This window comes from Thermobia domestica, chromosome 4 (genome assembly GCF_964235325.1).
Source record: "Thermobia domestica chromosome 4, izTheDome1.hap1.1, whole genome shotgun sequence".
Taxonomy (NCBI): Eukaryota; Metazoa; Arthropoda; class Insecta; order Zygentoma; family Lepismatidae; genus Thermobia; species Thermobia domestica.
The window spans coordinates 111,084,278-111,101,755 of record NC_137457.1 but is presented as its reverse complement, the minus strand read 5'-3'; the positions used below and the strand labels follow the sequence as shown (position 1 = coordinate 111,101,755).

Here is a 17,478-nt window from a genome sequence, read left to right as displayed (position 1 = left end):
TATATATTACAGAATGAATAAATATTTATTATTAAAATCATAACATTTGGTACCAAATAGTTTTTTTAATATTCTTAATTTTCAATTCGTTTTATTAATCGGAATAACTTTTTTGTGTATTTCAGTTATCAGTGTGTATTCTCGGAAGAACTATTTTGTGTATTTCAGTCATCGGTGTGTATTCTCACTCCATCTAACGGCTAAAGTGAAAATTACTTCCATTCAAGTTATGAGCTGTGTTAATTGCACCTCAAGTTGTTTTAATTTTTGCAACTAGGATTATCCAGTTTGTCGTTGCTCACAAAGCTTGCAATAAAATTTTCCATTGTCACACCACCGGATGTCCTTTGGAGTCTTGCCAATTTGAGACAACTTATCTGTACGTCCATAATTCATCGCGACGTGTATGTCAAAAATTTCACACACTTTTCCACTATCGTTTATACAAAAAATACAATTCAAATTATTATTTTTACATATATGCCACTTATCACTACACTTTAACTTCACTAATTTATTTTATATATAATTCAAAAATAAGTTTCACCAAGACTACTTATTTATGAATCATGAAAATCCACTTTCAGGTAGTTAGCAACGCTGAACTTGACTTTGAGAAAAGCAAACTCATCCGTTTTCGAACCAAGTTTGACTCAAGATACTTCCACGTATCTCGTCCATTTAGGTGTCCGTTTTATGCTAGTTTTGTTCGATATCCCAACAGCCAAGAAATTGTGTTGGAGTTTTAGTAATTTTGAAGTTTAAATTAATATAATATAACATGGGAAGAATGCTTCCCTTTCGCCATTTTTCGTGACACCAATTTTACCGTCTATTTCGGTTTATTCACTAATTAACTTGGGATCCGTGCTTGGAAATTATTAACATGTCCTGTTTGCATTGCGTGGTCTTCTGAATTCATGGTGTTATCTCTAGTGATTTGTGAATGTGATACCCCTTTTTATTGTCAGTGCAAGTGTCAAAACATGCCTTGCTTGAATTTGGCATCATTGTGTGAAGTGGTGTGTGCTTAGTGATGTGTATAACATGTGTGCTAGTGTCAAGTCTGGGTGTTTCACTCTTTTCTACTCTCGTATAATGTGGTGAATAATTACGAAGCACGTAAGTGTCTGTATTATATTAATCTTACTTCTGAACTAAAATTAACTCTTACATTATTTGGTTATTCCTACCTTCGTGCTTTCTTTCTAGTTTTCTTAGTCTTGCAAAAATGTAACATGTACTAATAATTACTATCAAAAGAATAATCCCTAAAATTAAAGTAGGTATTAAAAATAATATTGTTTCGAAGACCATTTCTTCTGTTGGTTTTCTGAAATAGATGAGAAACAAATAAAGTTGGAACGAGCTCATTTCAACGTTCTAGGAAGCACTAGTTGCTAGTATTAAATTTACATTATCTATAATTTCTAACTTGTGTCTGCTTATACTCTTAGACTACAATATTTCGTCATTATAAAGCAGGCCTAGAAAGTTCTTTTCTTTGTCTTTACTCAACTTTCTATGTTTTAAGTAATATTGGTGTAAGGCTATTCTTTTGAAATGTCTGAACTATGTGTGTAAAATACTGCCGGTTTATAACCTTAAGTTTTACACATTATTTCCTCCTTTCTTCCTTGTAATTCGTTAAAGAAAATTGCATTAAAATATGCGCATCTTAAGCTTTCTAATAAATGCGCATCTATATATTCTTTCAACTTCTTTTTACTAATAACTATGCATTAATCTAAGTACTACTGAATACTATTATCATAATAAAATAAGTTTTATTTCGTATTTTACTCATTTACGCTTCGCTTGGATAGGAAGATGCCACCTGCGGTTGAGAGCGCGTCCTCCGGCATTCGTTATTATTCGGATTCGTTCGTTATCGCTCGCTGTCGTATGCTATCTCAGAGCGAACTAGCCTCTACACGAGTCTTAGTCCAATGTTTCACTTCTTGCCTGCTGGTTGTGACGCAAACCAATACTTGTTCGCTCTCTTAATTAACTTTGACGTTTGCAATTTACATATGACCATTAATTAAATAGTGCCAATTGATATTTTTAGTACAAATATTAAGTACTATTATTAATCAAATATTAAAAATGTTTATATAATACTTTTAAATATATTTATATACTTAAAATACAAAACAAATATTAAATATATTTTAGAAATTCATTACACCCAAATATTTTTCTGGATTTTATATAGCGTATATTGCTTATATATAGGCACTAATTATGTTAATCGAGGATCAATACCTTCCTATTGTTTTATCACTGTTTTATTACTATTCTCTTTTAAAACAATATATTTCTTCCTATTATTGTCTCTTTTGTCTATTTCATTTACTATTTTGTCTTCAATAGTATTTTTCATTAATATATATGTGAGCTTGCTAAAATTCTTTAACCCTTTAACTAACAATGTAATTGGTTTGTTAAACCTAATCGTTGCACAAGCGCTTATATTCCTCATTTTTTCAATTTCTACATTAACTATATGTTTTCTAATAATAACCTTATGTATCTAAAACCTATTGTATCTATTTTAATCTATTTACTATTACTTATATTGTTAACTTTCCTCATTACGGCTTATTATTTGTGTCCCTTTTTAATACTTTAGATGTTTTAAGGATATTTCCTCTCTCTATTCTCTGCTATCAGATTTCATTCGTAGATTTGTCTAGTTTAACTATCTCTCTCTATTACTATAATTAGTTTTTTTGTATTCCTGAGATGTAAATAGGACTTCGGACATTTCGATATACTGGTTCGGTCGGTTACTCTCATTCAGTCGGTTACTAGTATACTGTAGATTATATTTATAACTACATCCACTCATAGCTGGTGGTGGTGATAGTTGATGATGGCTGCATGGTAAGTGATCCCTGCATTTTTTCTGTCTGAACTTTCCACTTTTCGTAATTGTTATGTTTTATTTTTTTTAAAATCGAAGGTTTCTTTCTACAATTGTTGTTGTCTTCCAATTTAGGATCTGCATAGAATATTGTGCCCTAGGATACAAATAAATTTTCTATTATTTGCATTTATTATTACTATTATTATTATTTTCATTTATGCCTCTTCATTCTCTATTTTATATTTTCTTATATATCTGTACATTTTACAATAAAATACAATTAATGAGATTACTGAAAAAGTAATACAATTATAATTGCAGCAATTACATACATTATATAATCAGTCTTTAATACTAGCCGTGGTACAGTTGTGTCCAATATTACTTTTTAGAAATTTTCTGCTAATGAATTTAACTCCTCTGTATGTAAGGTAAAGTTCAATTGTTCTTCAGTCCACTTGCCTATCAAATTCAAATGTTTATTATTTACACCAAATACGTTTCTAGTGGGAATGACCAATTTGCCGAGAATCAAATTATCAAACTGACTATAATTCAGAAAATATGAACGATTATTGCAATGCATTACTTTCGTTGATGTTACTTCGTGATGCTCGCCTAATTTAGTTATATATTCTTCTTGTAATGAATATAGTACACCTGCATGTGTAAACCTATATATTACCTTCCCTAAATATATTTCTGTATTTTGCTGACAACCATGTAACGATCCATTGAATATAATATGGTTCAGAAATTTTGCTTCATCGTCTCGCAAAGGTATAAAAAACTTTTGAATTCAGATTTTGATTTATCTAGTGTATGATATACACCATTTGCTAAATACACTGCTTCAAGTAATTTATAAAATATTCTATAATTCTGCGCTAAATATCACATTGAGATTACACTATACATCATTGATACAGTATTGTCATAAATAATTGCTGTTTTTAACAACAAATATGTATTGTTTTCATTACAGTGGTATTTCATAAGATATACGGACGAAACCCTATAAAACATGCCTATATCACAACGGTATATTGAATGTTTTAGGACATCATGAGAAGTTATGAACTTTGTCACATCAGAGTTTTCAAAATCTGATAAGATAACTGATTACTTAAAATGTTATTAATTATTTTCGTTACATGTTCTCTTGCGAGATGGGCAAATAAGTTTGTCAAAATTTTTCTCTGAGCTTGTTGCAATTAGCAATAGAGTTCTTGCAGTTTACTTCTAAAATTTTGTACCTCGTGTTGTACCTTCACCAGTATACAATTACCTATTGAATTTTCCTGATTGTGTGACGGTTTTAAATTCTTTATTTCGGTAGCTAACAAATTTTCATATTCACCTAATTGTCTCACTGATGAGGATAACTGTTGTGTATGTATGAAATTATATTTGGACAAACCAATTGAACTAAATCCCAAAAGAAATGACAAAATTGATCGTTTACTTCTTAAATTTTGAACTCACTTTTTACTTCCATTTACATACACATACTGACATGGGATCGAAATAATAATATTATTTCTATACTCTCTTTCTCTTTCAGCTTAGTCTTGTGAATATGATACGTCTCACTACATACGTTATGCATTGGCAGAGCCTGATGAAAGTTTATATGAATTTTAATAGTAGTATATACCATATTTGAAGCATGTACTGCTAGTGCATCTTGAGTTAATGCTATTCCCACGTCTTGCAAAGATAATAGATGATGCTCAGCTTTCCCACTAACGAATATTATTGCTAAACTTATCACGTGAAGTAAATATACTGATGCCATTTCCTAATTCGGTTCCTTTTTATCCAAAATCGTTAACTGTCTCTGAAATTAATGAAAATGTAATGATTACTACGTTATAACCTTTCATTCTTTATTATTTTGTTTACTAGTTAGTTTGTTAAATTATCTATTAACTTATTTCTTTATTTGCACCCTAGACACATAATTTTAATACCTTAATTTGTACAAAATTTATTCATGTATATATTTACGACTTCTAACATTTCCATATTTCTAGTAATTATAATCCAAAATGTGTCTACCGATTCGGGAAAATTCAGATGGAGACTCACATTTCCTTAAGTCTCGGGAAAAGTGTTTGGTTGAGAAAGTGCCCCCTGAGTGGCACTTCATCGATAGACCCAATTTGCCTTATAGTTACAGTAAATCCTAACTATTCTTTTTTTTATTTTCACTATCCAACTCTTGGTCTTCAGAATCATCACCTAGCTTCTCGTTTTGCTGACCTATAAATGGTTTTGTTCTTCTAATATCTATTGTATCCACTTTTGTCTCACCTTTCTTAGTATCATACCTCACTTTATACGAGTTATTGTTGATCTTGTCAACTACTATTCCTTTCATATTATACCTTCCACCAAAGCAAGCAGGAATTCCAGCTCTAGGCATTTCCTTTATGAGTATCGATTGACCAATGTCAAAACTTGGCTGGTCAAATTTTCTTTCAATTTGTTTCTTCTGTGCTTTAAATTTGCTTTGTAAATTCTTATATGCAAGTTTTCTAACCTCTTTAGTTCCTTGAATTCTTACTTCGTTTTCTATATATGCGCAGGTATGTCTAAATCCTGCCCCAAAAACGTTCTAGGTTCTACTCCATGTAATAAGTTATATGGTAACCAGCACCGTCATGCACTTGCGTATTCATAGTAAATATTATGCTTGGTAGAATCTCGTCCCAATTTGAGAAATCCTTTTCGATATGATGTTTCATTACTTGTTGTAATGAACCGATCGCTCTCTCTGCACTCCCAAATTGAATAATTCGCGCTTGTGTTTGCGAAATGCAAATTCATACCGAATTTCTCTGCCATCTCTTCTAGTATTTTGCTTTTATGGGTGGATAATCTGTGCAGATGCAACTGAGGCGGTACCCCATGTTTTGAAATTAGATCCTCGAAAATAACCTGTGCTATTATGTCTGATGTGATAACCGGTACTGCTCTGGCGATCACATAACGCGTAGCATTATCTATGAATAACAAAATATATTTATTTCTATTATTCCTAGATATTTTAAAAGGTCCTACTTCATCTGATGTTACAGACTGAAATGGTGCGTAACACGAATACGTCTGAGCATGGAACAGGACTCTACCAGTTGTTCTTTTCTGCATCTGGCAACTTACACATTTGTTCACTTTTTCTTTGAAAAATTTCTTCATGTTAGCGAAATAAACAATTCGTAACACTCTCTTATAGCATTTACTGTATGAGTAGTGGCCTCCGGCGTATATGAAACAATGTAAATTGCGGATTGCTTGCTCTCTTAGAGAAAACTGGATACACAAGAAAAATTTGGTTCCACTTGCTAATCTTTGTGTTCGATACAATTTATGCCATCTTGCCTGCCTTTCAGCTTTTACATCCGCTTCCTTTGGGTTTTCAATAGATTTAGTATGGAGCCAAAATATAAATATTTTGTTTGCAACTCTCCTACATCTACATCTTTTTCGAATGTTAAGTTTACTTGAAAATCTTCCTTGCTTATATTTAATGCCTCTATATCTACATCCTCTTTTGAAGGTTCAATGTCAGTGTTGCTTGACAATACATCACTAGGTTTTTTATCTCCTGGACAGTGCACGGGCGTATACTTATATTGATGTAAATCAGGACTCCAACGAACTAATTTCGGAGACAACTCAGTAGACGTCTGCAAATATTTTAGAGCTTTACAACCAGTAAACAATTCAAATTCCTTATTAAATAAATAATAGTTAAGCGCTCTCAGAGAACTTTTCACAGCCAAAATTTCCAGTTCTACGATGTGCCTCGTCTTTTCCTGTGGTCGTAACACACGGCTAAAATATGCTATAGGGGTTCACTCTTCATTCGTCTCTTTTGCATTATAACTCCTCCAATTGAACTTCTAGACGCATCGGTAAACACCCTGGTCTCTAGATCCCCCTAAATAAAGGAAGGAAACCGGCATTCATTAATTCTACTGGCCTCAGGAGTCACTGTAACATGAGCTCATCACAGATTAATAGAAGGTAACAACACTCAAGCCACCCAAGGTCTTCTACTCACAATTCTCCTTGGCTTATACTTCACTGCACTACAAGCATATGAATATTATGAAGCCCCATTCACTATTGCAGACGCTGTCTACGGTTCAACATTCTTTATAGCAACAGGCTTCCACGGTCTTCACGTTATCATTGGTTCTACATTCCTAGCCACTTGTTTATTACGTCACCTTTTTATCACATTTTTCTCCTACACACCATTTTGGATTTGAGGCTGCTTCCTGATATTGACATTTTGTAAATGTAGTGTGACTATTCCTTTATATTTCTATTTATTGATGAGGAGGTTAGCGTATTTAATATATATAGTATATTTGACTTCCAATCAAAAGGATCATTTAAATGAAATAGGTAATTAATACAGTTTTAACAACTGGTCTATTAACTATTATTATTTGCTTAATCGTTATAGCTATTTCAACACTTTTTTCCAAAAAAGTTATTAATGACCGAGAAAAAATTTCCCCTTTTGAATGTAGATTCGACCCTAAGTCATCAGCCCGAATTCCTTTCTCATTACGATTCTTCCTTATTGCTGTAATCTACCTCATCTTTGATGTAGAAATTGCCCTTCTACTCCCAATAACAATTACTATTAACAGCACTAATGCATTATCCTGATCTCTCGTTAGACTAACATTTTAGTAATTCTCCTAGTAGGCCTTTATCGTGAATGAAATCAAGGATCTCTAACATGAGCCGACTAATAAGGTGGGATAATAGTTAAATATAATATTTGGTTTGCATCCAAAAGGTGTTGCTGTCAACTTATCTCAAAAGTAGGAAGCAAATAATTGCACTCAGTTTCGACCTGAACCTTTGGTCTCTTGACCCCTGCTTGTTAGTTGAAGCCAAAAAGAGGCATTTCACTGTTAATGATACTACTGGGTATTCCACACCCCAACTAAGGAGATGTGAATAATCAAGAAGAACCTGCTAACTTTATCTTTAGCGGATTGTACCGTTAACATCTCTTAATATAAAATAATTATAACCCCCTTAGTATAAATATTACATTACCTTTTCAGGGTAAAAAAGAGAGTGCTCTTCTCAGGGAGTATATTTAGAGAACATAATTCTTCTTAGTATTTTCAATACTATGGTTTCAGTATAAGCTACCTAAATACGCAAATATAGAGAAGCAGAGGATAATTCTAAAGATTAAAAAAATTAATAAATACATTTTAAATAAATTATCTTGAATATTGAATTAATATTGAACCGTCCTTAAAACTACTATACATGCCTTGAGCACCAAGACATTCTCTCCACCCTTGATCAATGTTATTATAATATGCACCCCCCACATATAAAGGTAATTTAATAATATAATTTGTTGATAAATAAGGTAAAAATCATATGCTTCCTATTATTGTAGAACTAAAATAAAATTTCATACACACTAAAGACTTCCCAATAGAATAACTTGATAATAAAGTACCAATCCACAAACCTACTACACTTTCAAGCAGGGCACCTATTTTTAGGTGTAAAGGTAGACAACACAATTAACAGTAGGAAAAATCAGTCAACTCAATGTTCCACCTCCTAAAATTGCCATCACTACCAATCCTAATATTCCCTTACATATAACTCAACCTTCGTTATCACTAATAGAATGAATATCAGTGCCCCCAAAGCCCCTGCCCGTTAAATAAAATCTTAAACTTACTGAATAACATACAGTTAAGCCTGTAGAAAAAAATAATAAGAAAAAGCTGACTACATTAATTAAAGACAAAGAAGAAATTTCCAAAAGTAAGTCCTTAGAATAAAACCCAGCTAAAAATGGTATTCCACATAAAGCCAAGTTAGCTACATTTAAACAAGATAAAGTGAGTGGCATCTGACTTACAAGTGCTCCTATTCTACGAATATCTTGTGTCACCCACACCATGAATAATCGCTCCTGCACATAAAAAAGTAATGCCTTAAATAAAGCATGTGTCAATAAATAAAAAAAGCTAATACGGGAAATCCTATAGACAAAATTATTATTATAAGACCAAGCTGACTTAAAGTAGATAAAGCAATAATCTTCTTTAAATCATATTCGTAATTAGCACCGATGCCGGCTATGAATATTGTCAATCCTGATAATAAAAGCAATACATCTCCCATATAAACACTCAATAAAACGTCTCTAAAACGAATTAACAAATAAACTCCAGCAGTTACAAGTGTAGAAGAGTGAACTAATGCTGATACTGGTGTAGGAGCAGCTATTGCTGCTGGCAGTCACGCAGAAAAAGGAATTTGTGCACTTTTCGTTATTGCTGCCAAAATAATCAAACTAGAAATAATTACAATCTCATTTTTATTTAAAACTCTATGCAAATAAAAGACATAATTTCAACTTCCATAATTCAATATTCAAGCGATAGCTAACAAAATTGCTACGTCTCCAATACGATTAGAAAGGGCAGTCAACATGCCTGCATTATAAGACCGCACATTTTCATAGTAAATAACTAAACAATATGATACTAATCCTAACCCGTCCCAACCAAGTAGGATTCTAATTAAATTAGGAGAAACAATCAATAAAACTATTGAAAGAACAAATATTAACACGAGCATAATAAACCGATTAAGATATCGCTCGGATCCTATATACTGTTCACTGTAATAAATTACTATTCTAGAAATATAAAGCACAAATTTTATAAACAAATGATATTAAATCAAATAGAAGAGTTATAATAATTTTATTTCTATTAAAAGAAATAACTTCTCACTCAATAAATACACTATATCTATTGATTAAAAAACTCAAGCCTATTATGAATAAAATAATACTTATTCTATTTAAAAAGACAAATCTAGTTATACAAATTAAAAAAGGTCAAACCATGGCCTAAGGGCAATTAAACCTTTTTTAGTTCCAGAAACTAGAATTTTATTCTAAACTACTGAAGCAACTACAACCATAAGAATCTTGGTCCTGCAAAAAAATTAATAAATTTTAAGGCAACCAATGTAATATCAATAATAAATATTCTCGCACACTTCCTCCTCAACAAGAATATAAATTAGAATAAGGCATTCCATGTTGAGTATATGCGTATAAATATAGTTTATAGGCAGCTCTAAAAAAAGAAAGTAAAGCTAGCCCTAATATACTCAATCAAGATCAACCAACAATTGTATTTAACAAACTAATTTCTCCTAATAAATTTAATGTTGGTGGTGCAGCTATATTAGCAATTCTTAATAAAAACCATCACAACCCTAAACTCGGCATAAAAGACAGTATTCTTCGATTAATTAACAGTTTTCGACTTCCTAGGCGCTCATAAGAAATATTTGCAAGGCAAAATAATCCTGAAGAACACAGACCGTGGGCAATTATTAATGTAAGAGCACCTCTAAATCCTCATAGTCCCATCGTTAGTAAACCTATCAACACTAAGCCTATATGGGCAACAGAAGAGTAAGCAATTAAAGACTACAACAACCTGTCGTAAACATACTAATCTAACTGATCAAATACCCACAACTCTAATACCAAATCAAATTAAATTTATACTTACAGCTACATTTTCTATAAAATACATAATACGTAATAAACCATATCCTCCCTACTTCAATAAAACTCCCGCCAAAATTATTGAGCCACTCACAGGTGCTTCAACACGTGCTTTAGGTAGCCAAAGATGAACCAGAAATATAGGCATTTAAATTAAAAAAGCAACAACTAAAGCAAAATATCATATGTAATATGTAATTCCTAAATCTATTACACTTCTCATATTAATTATCAATAAGCTACCCTTAATAGATTCAAAATAAAAAATACCAATCAAAAGTGGAAGTGAAGCAAACAAGGTATAAAATAATAAATATATCCCTGCCTGTTCCCGTTCGGGTTGATAACCTCAACCCAAAATTAAAAATAATGTAGGAATTAAAGAACCCTCAAAAAAATATAAACAATCTAGAAGAAGAAAATCTCAAGTAAAGTAAAATAAGTAATAGTAAAACTAAACTAATAAAGCTTGCACTATAAAATGAACTTCTCAGCACACCTTCTCTAGCCATAATTATAAGAATAACAATTCAAATACTTAATAAAATCAATGAATAACTCAAACTATCACTCCACAAGTAATAGCCCACCTCCCAGGGAACCAACCCTATACTATTTCTTATTATAAAAAAAAACAAATCCCAATAAGGCAAAACTGAACAACTCACCATAATTTAAAATTAAAACCTAAAGGTATCAAAAACTACATAAATATTAAATATTTTAGCATCGTAGCACAACTAAAGAATTCAAATAATCACCTCCATGAGTTCGCACAATAGACACCAAAATTGATAGTCCCAGGCTACCTTCACAAACGCTAAAAGTTAGAAACAATAAACAAAAATAATTTTCAACATACAGGCTACCTAAAGAATAAGATAGAAGTAAAAAACTTATCAACACAATAAATTCAAGTCTTAATAAAACCATCAGTAAATGCTTACGCTAAACAACAAAACAAGCTATTCCTAAAATAACTAGAAAACTAGAAAACAAAATAAATAATATTTTCATAAGCTTTTATAGTTTAATTAAAACGTTGGTCTTGTAAACCATTAATGAATAAAATTCTAAAAGCATCAAGAGAAAGTGCAAACTTATCTTTAGTCCCCAAAACTAATATTTTAATAAACTACCTCTTGAAATTAAAATAACCTCAATATTACTTATAATCTTAGTAGTTTTAAGATTCATTCTAATTCAAATATCTCACTCTCTATCAATAGGGCTAATGCTTATTGTTAACACTATCACTACCTGCTTAATTATTTCAAGTATAAGAGAATCTCCTTGATTTTCTTCCATTCTATTCCTAGTTTTTATAGGAGGTATGTTAGTTTTATTCATTTATGTTACAAGACTAGCATCAAATGAAATATTTACTTTAACACCTAACCTTTTCCTACTAATTTCCTTAGCTCCGCTCTTCTTAACCCTTACAATAATTATTGACCCTCCTATGCTCCCAAATATAATTTCTCTGCCAGATCTACATCACTATACAACTAATTACCAAGAAATTCCCGGTATAAAATTTTATATAACATCAATCTTAATAAATACTATTATATTAGCAACATATCTATTTATTACACTAATTGCAGTAGTAAGAATCACTTCACTATACCAAGGGCCTCTTCGGCCCTCTAAGTCATATGTCAAAACCAATTCGCTTACATCACCCTCTTTTTAAAATTGCTAACAACGCTTTAGTAGATCTTCCAGCTCCTATTAACATTTCATATTGATGAAACTTTGGTTCTCTTCTCGGCTTATGTTTAATTATTCAAATTGCTACAGGCCTATTTCTAGATGTAAACTTTGGGTGGCTTTTACGTACTTTACATGCTAATGGAGCATTTTTTTTCTTCATTTGTCTTTACTTACACGTCGGCCGAGGAATATACTACGGCTCTTATCTCTACCTTCATACTTGAAGAGTAGGAGTTGCTATTCTACTACTAGTGATGGCAACTGCTTCCGTCGGTTACGTCCTACCTTGAGGTCAAATATCTTTTTGAGGAGCAACAGTTATTACGAATCTATTATCAGTTATCCCCTATCTAGGAACAATATTAGTACAATGATTTTGAGGGGGATTTGCCGTAGATAACGCTACTTTAAATCGATTCTTTGCCTTCCATTTTATCTTGCCTTTCATTGTAGCTGCCATGTAGATAGTACACCTCCTATTTCTCCACCAAACAGGATCTAACAACCCTCTTGGCCTTAACAGAAACCAAGATAAAATTCCCTTCCACCCCTATTTTTCAACTAAGGACACTATTGGATTTCCAACAATAATAACAGCCCTAATACTACTTACCCTTTGAAATCCTTACATACTAGGAGATCCTGAAAATTTCACTCCAGCGAATCCATTAGTCACACCAGTACATATTCAACCAGAATGATATTTGCTTATGCCATTCTTCGTTCCATTCCTAATAAACTTGGAGGGGTTATTGCCTTAGTAATATCAATCCTCATTTTAATGATTATGCCATTTTTTCATACTAGAAAAATACAAGGTCTACAATCTTATCCTATTAACCAAATTATATTCTGAATTATAGTTAGCACTGTAATCCTTTTAACTTGAATTGGAGCTCGGCCAGTCGAAGACCCTTACATTCTAACAGGCCAAATTCTCACAGTTATCTACTTCGCTTACTTCTTATTTGTACCATATCTCTGCTCCTTATGAGATTTCCTACTAAATAAAACTTAGTTCTTTGACTGAGAATAAGCATATGTTTTGAAAACATACAACAGAGCAAAGCTCTAAGAACTTATTCTCAATTTAATACACTTAAATTAAAAGAGAAATAAAAAGAAGCTTTATGCCTCCTAAACATAAAAGATAATTAAGAGACAAAGGCAAAAAAACACTTTCAAGCAAGGTATATTAATTTATCATATCGAAATCGTGGTAACGTTCCTCGTACCCAAATAAAACCAAAAAAAATAAATACTACCTTACAAAAAAATAAAACAGAAAAAATATCATATTCTAAAAACAGAACTCTAAATAAGGCTCTCATAAGCAAAATACTAGCATATTCAGCTATAAAAATAAGAGCAAATCCTCCTGCTCTATGCTCAATATTAAACCCAGAAACAAGTTCTGACTCACCTTCTGCAAAATCAAAAGGAGTACGATTAGATTCAGCTAAACAAGAAGCAAATTAAACTAATGCTAAAGGAAACGTGATTCATAAAATCCATAACTCTTCCTGATAATAACCAAAATTCAACAATCTATATCTCTCAGCTAAAAATACAAAAGACAACAAAATTAAAGCCAAACTAACCTCATAAGAAATAGTTTGTACTACTGCTCGGAGGCCTCCTAACAAAGAATATGAAGAATTAGAAGATCAACCAGCAGTTATTACAGTGTACACGCCCATGCTTGTACAACATAAAAAGAACAATAAGCCCAAAGAAAAAGTCAATATAACACTTAAATAAGGAATTCTTAATCATACTAACAAGGATAAAAATAAACTAAAAACAGGAGCTAGATAATAAGGATAATAATTAGATATAGTAGGGAAAACTTGCTCCTTAGTAAATAGCTTAATTGCATCTGCAAAAGGCTGAGGTAAACCACAAATACCCACCTTATTAGGTCCCCGACGAATATGAATATAGCCTAAAACCTTCCGTTCTAATAAAGTTAGAAATGCAACCCCAATTAAAACTCAAATAATCAAAATCAAATAAGAAACCACGCCTATAATATAGTCATAATACATTATTACCTGGACTTAATTCATCCATTATTAGATCCTAAATCTAATGCACTTATCTGCCAAAGTAATGCTCATTTACTTTTATTCCCTAAAAATAAATATTACTAGTACTTCGTCCTTTCGTACTAAAGTACTATTCTCAATAAAGGATAGAAACCGATCTGGCTCACGCCGATCTGAACTCAATCATGTAAGATTTCAAAGGTCGAACAGACCTATACACTAAGCTTCTGCACCTAGATAAAATCTTAATCCAACATCGAATTCGCAATCTCTCTTGTCGATACGAACTCTCAAAAAAAATTACGCTGTTATCCCTGAGGTAACTTAGTCTAACAATCATTGATAAAGGATCATAAAAATACCTAAAAGTAATTATATAAAAAAGAGTTTATTTTATCTTCTCGTCGCCCCAACGCAACAATTAAATAGCAAATTTATTCATTGCCAACTACAAAAATTACTACCTAAATATAAAGATCTACAGGGTCTTATCGTCCTTTTAAATTATTTAAGCCTTTTCACTCAAAAGTAAAATTCAATATTACAAATAAAGACAGTCTTCCATTCGTCCAACCTTTCATACAAGCCCACAATTAAAGGACTAATGATTATGCTACCTTCGCACGGTCAAGATACCGCGGCCGTTTAAAACCTCACTGGGCAGGTCAGACCTTTTATTTTAACAAAAGGACATGTTTTTGATAAACAGGCGGAGGAAATCTTTGCCGAATTCCTTTAATCATCCTCTCCAATATACTAATAACACCATTATAAATTACCTTAACTAATTTAAAGCAAAAGTACAGTAATAAATTAAATGTAACAAAATACGATAAATAACTCAAATAAGTTATAACAAAATTACAAATGATGGCTACTCCTAAGCCCACATCTTTCATTTAATATAAAACCACATTATAAATAATACAAGTAAAGAGCAAATCCCCCTTACTATTACTGACGGCAAAACTACAAAAACCAAATCTACAACAAGTCTAGCCGCTGCTGAATTAAATTCAATTCCTGCAAAACCAGATGTAATGGAAACCGAAAGGCATTTCACCACTAAAATAAAATTTACAAATAGTATACTACCTATAATACCATAATACTTTAGCTGTTTCCGTTTCGGGAAATAATTATATAATAATATTATTTAGTGCTCCCTGATACAAAAGGTACAACATTTCATGTCTTCTTCCCTTCAAACCAAATTTCTCTTATTTAAACATTCCCTTACGGTACTAATTAACTATAATATCAACAAATTAACTCTATACCCTATACAATAACATTAATTAAAGTTGATTCACTTAATCTCAATATAAAAATCACATACATATAAGTACATCCTTCAATCAAAATAATCTGAATTGCACAGAAACCTCCTCGATGTAAACGAATAGCTCAACTAACAAGCTCTATTTTGTTATTAATTCAATCTAGGCACACCTTCCGGTACACCCACTATGTTACGACTTATCTCACCTAAACAAGTGAGAGCGACGGGCGATGTGTACATATCCTAGAACCCTACTCATAATAGCAATATAACTAATATTACATTCAAATCCATCTTCATTTAAATAATTTCATAATAAAATTCGTATAAACATTCTATTGTAATCCATCTCCTCTTACTAATAAGCTGCACCTTGGCCTGAAGTCTTCCTCAATAAAGATAATGAAGGTTTCTAACCTCTCCTTAATACCTTCAACTACGGCGGTATACAAACTGCCAACAATAGTAAGTAAAATATATCGTGGATTGTCGATTACGGGACAGATTCCTCTGAATAGTCTAAAATACCGTCAAATCCTTTGAGTTTCAAGAATATAACTACTATTACCCAGGTATTACATTTTACATTAAAAATAATAGGGTATCTAATCCTAGTTTAACACTAGAACGGCGGTGTTTTTTATTCTCTCTAGAACGACGGGAGTGGGTCAAAAGTGACCCATTCCATTTTTACTAATTATTTGTATTCTAAATCACTAATATTTATTGTATAATTAAACGTGACTTTCATTCAATAAAACAAACAACTTTTTTGAACTCTAGCTTAATATTTATTGATCAACGTGTTTTTTGCCAATAATACAAATTTGAAAAACATGATATTTTTTATGAAAATAATATTGTTAGGACGATATTATTAAATGTATTATATAAAATGTCAGTTTATTATATAGAAATGTTATATATCATTCTAATTCCTAGATAGTTATTATTCTTAGATAGTTTGTACAAGCGTATGATCTAACTGAACTAAACTAACCTAATGTACACACATTTAAACTTGCAGTCTTACACAGAACAAAGTTCAGTCACTCCTCTACAAGGAGAAGAGTCATACAAAAACATTGTTCACAAATAAAACATGACGTATTACACAAAAAATATTTACTAATATGGTTGTAATCCGCATCTGTGCATTTCTACAACTTTCCTCTCCCTATTTAGAATTTATGAAAACACATAACCTGACATAACCTAAAATAGCATAAGACTTGCAGTAGTTCAAACCAAAAAAGTCAGTATAGAGTGATTGTTTTCTAAGTAAGATATACTAGGTTCTAATCATGAAAGCTCTGACATGAATGGTAAACTACCTGTTTTTCGAACAACTTTAGAGATTCTACTTCTTTGGTTGAAATAAGTTATTCAAACATGCGACATAGTAAGTTGTCTCCCATTTAGACTTCTAAACTTTTTGGTTTCAGTAGCTTTGAAATTTCTGGTTACGCCACAGGCTAGTAGCCTAAGAATTCTTGGCAGCGCCGGAAATCGAACCCAGGATCCCTGAATCCGTAGTCAGTCACGTTCACCACTAGACCAGAGGGGCGCTCATATAGTGGCGATCACAGTGAGAGCTTCGGCTTTCCTCTTCCAACCCGTCTGGTATATAGGAACCTTGTCCCAACCCGTCTAGTCAGCGTGGGAGCAGTAGACCCAGTCCTCCCTTCGAGGAGAGGCCTCATCCAATATTGGATCGAATATGGCTGTGGTTTATTTATTATTATTTATTTATGCTATAAACGTCTTCTCATGAAACATTTCAACACAGTGATACAAAAAAAAAAAAACACTAGCTATATATTTTCACAATAGCACGCAAATTGGTTGCAAAATTTTTGTTAAAATGATTGAAATTTTTATGAATATTTTGTTACGATATAAGACATATAATTTGTGTTTAATAATAATAATAATAATAATAATAATAATAATAATAATAATA

General features: G+C 31.8%; 1 long non-coding RNA gene and 2 pseudogenes across 1 annotated transcript in view; 1 reads left to right on the top strand and 2 right to left on the bottom strand.

Annotated features, from left to right (window-relative positions):
- Positions 1-17,478, top strand: part of LOC145683346 (uncharacterized) — a 366,975-nt gene that overhangs the window by 130,793 nt on the left and 218,704 nt on the right. The window lies entirely within an intron of this gene.
- On the bottom strand, positions 6,271-9,607 carry LOC145683588 (NADH-ubiquinone oxidoreductase chain 5 pseudogene; annotated as a pseudogene).
- On the bottom strand, positions 9,906-11,140 carry LOC145683587 (NADH-ubiquinone oxidoreductase chain 4 pseudogene; annotated as a pseudogene).